Source organism: Carcharhinus amblyrhynchos, chromosome 10, assembly GCF_965287045.1.
Source record: "Carcharhinus amblyrhynchos chromosome 10, sCarAmb.v2.hapA, whole genome shotgun sequence".
Lineage (NCBI taxonomy): Eukaryota > Metazoa > Chordata > Chondrichthyes > Carcharhiniformes > Carcharhinidae > Carcharhinus > Carcharhinus amblyrhynchos.
In genome coordinates, this window is record NC_137333.1 from 1543049 (window position 1) to 1549084 (window position 6036).

At 48.1% G+C, this 6036-nt stretch overlaps 1 non-coding gene across 1 annotated transcript; it reads right to left on the bottom strand.

Moving 5' to 3' along the window:
* Positions 1–783: 783 nt before the first annotated feature.
* On the bottom strand, positions 784–855 carry trnad-guc (transfer RNA aspartic acid (anticodon GUC)). Its single transcript has one exon. It is a non-coding gene; the product is annotated as a tRNA-Asp (tRNA).
* Between the last annotated feature and the right edge of the window lie 5181 nt (positions 856–6036).

Below are 6036 nucleotides of genomic sequence, written 5' to 3' on the forward strand. Positions count from 1 at the left end.
TAGACACAGAGAGAGGGATACCCACACAAACACACAGAGACACACAAACAGAGAGAGAGAGGGACACCCACACATAGACACAGGCAGAGAGACACATACAGAGAGATTCACAAACAGAGACACAGAGAGACACACACACACACACAGACACAGAGCGAGACATATAAACGGACACAAACAGAGACAGAGACACACACGTACACACAGACAGAGAGACCCACACACACACACAGAGTATATTCAGTTTAAGCTGGTGCTATTTGCTGTACAGAATGACTGTGCTGACACTCAGGCTGTGGTGAATTCCAGCCCCATCCTGCTGTCCAGGAATCTGCAGCCTTTGTTGGTGTGTCAGGATTGGGAAGAACAACTGATAACTGGTCCCTTCCAGAGAAAGAGAAGTGAATGAGAAAACCCGAGTGTGGCAGAGAGTGCGGGGGGGGGGGGGGGGGAGGGAGTGATTGTAAAGATGTTGGACATCAAAGTGGGGAGAGTGAAACGCAGAGTGGGGGGGGGGGGGGGTGGAGAGTGTAATGTCCCTGGGGGGGGGGGGGTGTGTAAGTGTTGGTGGAGTTATAAAGCTGTGAATATGAGTACAGTTCAATAGAGAGAGAGAGAGAGAGAGTGAATGTTAAGAGAGCTGCTGTGGAGAATTGTAATGGTGGGATTGAGGTTAAGAAAGTGAAATGTGTAAATGCGGAGTGGGGGGGGGGGGTAGAGAGTGTAAAATGTTAGAGTGGGTGGGGTGTGAGGGAGGGGGTGAGTTTGTTAAAATGAGAGCTCCTCCCCGGCGGGGAATTGAACCCCGGTCTCCCGCGTGACAGGCGGGGATACTAACCACTATACTACCGAGGAACTGATACAGGGCTTCCTGACACACTGACACATACAGTGGAACTGATACAGGGTTTCCTGACACACTGACACATACAGTGGAACTGATACAGGACCCTCTGACACACTGACACATACAGTGGAACTGATACAGGACCCTCTGACACACAGACACATACAGTGGAACTGATACAGGACCCTCTGACACACTGACACATACAGTGGAACTAATACAGGACCCTCTGACACACTGACACATACAGTGGAACTGATACAGGACCCTCTGACACACAGGCACATACAGTGGAACTGATACAGGACCCTCTGACACACTGACACATACAGTGGAACTAATACAGGACCCTCTGACACACAGGCACATACAGTGGAACTGATACAGGACCCTCTGACACACTGACACATACAGTGGAACTGATACAGGACCCTCTGACACACTGACACATACAGTGGAACTGATACAGGACCCTCTGACACACAGACACATACAGTGGAACTGATACAGGACCCTCTGACACACAGGCACATACAGTGGAACTGATACAGGACCCTCTGACACACTGACACATACAGTGGAACTGATACAGGGCTTCCTGACACACAGACACACACAGTGGAACTGATACAGGGCTCTCTGACACACTGACACATACAGTGGAACTGATACAGGGCTTCCTGACACACTGACACACACAGTGGAACTGATACAGGACCCTCTGACACACAGACACATACAGTGGAACTGATACAGGACCCTCTGACACACAGACACATACAGTGGAACTGATACAGGACCCTCTGACACACTGACACATACAGTGGAACTGATACAGGGCTTCCTAACACACAGACACACACAGTGGAACTGATACAGGGCTCTCTGACACACTGACACATACAGTGGAACTGATACAGGGCTTCCTGACACACTGACACACACAGTGGAACTGATACAGGACCCTCTGACACACTGACACACACAGTGGAACTGATACAGGACCCTCTGACACACTGACACATACAGTGGAACTGATACAGGACCCTCTGACACACTGACACATACAGTGGAACTGATACAGGGACCCCTGACACACTGACACATACAGTGGAACTGATACAGGGACCCCTGACACATACAGACACTGCTCAGTGTCAATGGGAATGATGAGCGAAATTATTCACCCACACTCCTACAAGGGGTGCAAACTCCTCATCTGTATTTTACACTTTAGCTTATTTACAAACTCATCTCCCTAAACTGCCCCAGTCTCAGTGAAGGGCAAGTGCCAACCTGCTGATGCCAATTTGTGCCAGGGCATTGCCTGGGGTGGGGGGGTGGGTAGGGGGGGTTGGTTTGGGGGGTGGGTGAGTGGGAGGGCCATTCTGTCCTTTGTGGCTGAGGGGGGGCTATATTGTCCTTTGCAACTCCCCCCCCCCCCCGCCAATTTCCCAGGGGATGGGGGGTTTGGGGAGGGTGGCGGTGATATTGATACGATACTACCCTTTGTGCCCTTGGGGGTTGGGGGTGCAATACTGTCTTTTGCGCCCCCGCCCCCCCCCCCCACCTCCACCAAGGGATGGGGGAAGGGTGATACTTTGTGCCCTTGCGGGGGTGGGGGGTGCGGGGACGATATTATTCTTTGCGGTCCCAGGGGGCTGTGGGTGGGGGGCTGGGGGGATACTGTCCTCTGCGCCCCCAAGGGGTTGGTGGGCTATACTGTCCTTTGCACCCCTGTGGACGTGAGTGGACGATACTGTCCTTTGTGCCCCCGAGGGTTGGGGGAAGCGATATTGTCCTTTGCAGCCCCCCCCCCCCCCCCCCCCCCCCCCCGGGGGGTTCCCCACAATAGTTCACGTCTGGCTAAACCCGTTGTAAACCTCACCGAGGTGTGGAAATCTCGCGGAGAGGGGCGTATAGGCAGTTGTTTAATGTTATTTAAACGTATTCGAGTGCGTTGAACTCTGGTTCATGCTCAATAAGTTTAAAGCTTGTTTATTAGTGTCACAAGTGGGTTTACATTAACACCGCAATGAAGTTACCGTGAAAATCGTCTGCGGGCAGGAACCTGCCCCAGTGAGGGGCTGCAGTAATCAGATATCGCGTTCTCCTGGCAAGATTTGAGATTTCTGGGTTTTGCAGGATCTGGATACCCCACCAGCAACAGCCACCAAGGTGCCAGCTCAGGATCCCTCCCACCGAGTCATAGAGTCTTACAGCACAAAAAGAGGCCCTTCAGCCCATCATATCTACGCTGGCCATCAAGCACCTATCCAATAAATCTCACTTTTCAGCACTTGGTCTGTAGCCTTGTATCCTAGTGCATTTCTGGGGTTCATCTAAATGCTTCTTAAATGTTGTGAGGGTTCCCGCACCCACCACCCTTTCAGACAGTGAGTTCCAGATTCCCAGCACCCTCTGGGTGAAAAACCTTGTCCTCAAATCCGGTTAATCTGTTTTCCTTGGAGAAAAGAAGGTTAAGAGGAGACTCAATGGAGGTATCCAAGATCCTGAGTGGAATGGACAGGGTAAATAGTGAGAAACTGTTCCCACTCGAGTGAACATTGTGAACTAGAGGACACAGATTCAAAACAATGGGCAAAAGGAGTAAAACTGATGCATGGAAAACTTTTATTCACCCAGAGGGTAATTGGAATCTGGAACAAGCTTCCTAAGAGGGTGATGGAGGCAGGCGCAATCGAGGTATTCAGAAGGGAATTGGATTGCTATCTGAAATGAAAGAACTTACAGGGTTTTGGGGATGAGGCAAGGAGTGGGACTAGATTTTAAAAAGTTTAAAGTTCATTAGTGGGCTTACATTAACACTGCAATGAAGTCATTGTGAAAATCCCCTAGTTGCCACACTCCAGCACCTGTTCGGGTACATTGAGGAAGAATTTACCATGGCCAATTCACGGGATCAGCATGTTTTTCAGACTGTGGGAGGAAACTTATGCAAACATAGGAAGAACATGCAGAGTCCACACAGACAGTGACCCAAACCAGGAATCAAACCTGGGTTCCTGGCACTGTGAGGCAGCAGTGGCAATCCCTGTGCCACTGTCGAATGATCTTTCAGAGAGCAGTGCAGACTCAATGGGCTGAATGGCCTCTTTCTGTGCTGTAAGGATTCTGTGATGTAAAATCATTGGCCTGAAGATCTGTTTCTTTCTGTTATGTAGTTGAATATTTTCCAGAATTTTCTGATTTTCTCCTAGAATCCCAGTATCTTGTTGAGTTGTGATTTCAATTTGCTGGAGGGTGGGAAAGAAATTCTGGAGGTGATTTTGGGGGAAGGGATGGTTTGCTGAGAATCTCAATGCTACTTTGTTTTTCTAAGATTTAAAAAAGTCTTCGGCTGTGAAATGTAGTCCTCCCAATTCTAACCTCTTGAGCATTCCTGATGTTAATCACTCCATTGTCAGGCACTTCTGTTTGGTTGCAAAGGTCCTAAGTTCTGGAGTTCCACCCCCCCACGACCCCCCAACAACCCCTCCATCTCTAGACAGTGCTTAAAACCTCCCTCTTTGATTACCTTCCCTAATATCTCCTGATGGGGCTTGATGTCCACTTTTGCTTTATAATGTTCAAGGGACAATTTATTGAGTTATTGTTGTTGTTTGAATGTAAGTCACACTCACTTACAACACTGAAGGAGGCCATTTGGCCCATTGAGTTAATATCAGCTCTCTGTCGAGCAATCTGGTTCATCCCAATGTCCAGCTCTATCCTTTAGCTCCACGGGTATATTTCCCTTTGTTGCCCCCAATTTCCTTCTGAAATTGTTGGTCATCTCTGCTCCCACCAAGCTCAAATACAGCAAGTTCCTTACTACCCTGCTGTGTAAAAAAAGTTCTTTCTCACATCCCCCCCCCTTCATCCTGTTATACCCTGTTATAGAAAGGATATTATTAAACTAGAAAGAGTGCAGATAAGATTTACTCAGATGTTACCACGACTTTTTGGTTTGAGTTATAAGGAGAGACTGGATAGACTGGACTTTTTTCCCTAGAGCATAGGAGGCTTAGGGATGATCTTATGGAGGTCTATAAGATAATGAGGGGCTTAGATCAGCTAGATAGTCAATATCTTTTCCCAAAGGTAAGGGAGTCTAAAACTAGAGGGCATAGGTTTAAGGTGAGAGGGGAGAGATACAAAAGTGTCCAAAGGGGCAATTTTTTCACACAGGGGGTGTTAAGTGTCTGGAACAAGCTGCCAGAAGTAGTAGTAGAGGCGGGTACAATGTTGTCTTTTAAAAAGCGTTTACACAGTTACATGAGTAAGATGGGTGCAGAGGGGTCATTGGGACTAACTTAAGCATTAAAAAAAGGGCGGGATGGACAAGTTGGGCCGAAGGGCATGTTTCTATCCTGTAAACCTCTATGACTCGATGACTCTATCCCTTACACAAATCCTCAAATCGCCGTCTGCTAGTCCTGCACCATCAGCAGATGGAGAGCCATGTTTCATTGTCTATCATGCATGAAGCGCAGAACACTAGTCTGCAAGTACAGCAAGTTCTAAGGAAAGCAAATTGGAATTTGGATATTTATTGCTAAAGCAACAGAGCACAAAAGTAGGAAACTGTTGCTGCAGCTGTACAAGGCATTAGTGAGATTGCGCCTGCTATATCGTGCACAGTTCTTGTCCCTTTGTTTGAGGAGGGTTGTAGTTACATTGTAGATGGTTCAAAAGAGATTGACTAGATTGATTCCAGAGCTGAGGGGTTTGTCTTACGAAGAGAGATTGGGCAGTTTAGACCTATACTCCCTGGAGTTTAGAAGGAGGGGAGATCTAATCGAGGCACAAAAGATAATAAGAGGGATTGACAGGCTAGACGTAGAGAGGATGTTTCCTCTTGTCCTCATAGTTTTAGGGTAAGGGTCAGCAGATTTAAAACAGAGAGGAGGAGAACCAACTGCTCTCAAATCTGTGCAATTCACTACCCCAAAGTGTGGTGGTTGCCAGGACATTGAGTAACTTTTAAGGAGGAGATAGATAGATTTTTAATTAGTAATGGGTTAGAAAGGTTATGGAGAACGGGCAGGAAAGTGGAGTTGAGGATGAGATGTGAGCAGGTGGTCAGGAAGGCAAATGGGACGCTGGCCTTCATAGCGAGGGGGATTGAATATAAAAGTAGGGAGGTCTTGCTGCGGCTGTATAGGGCATTGGTGAGGCCGCAGCTG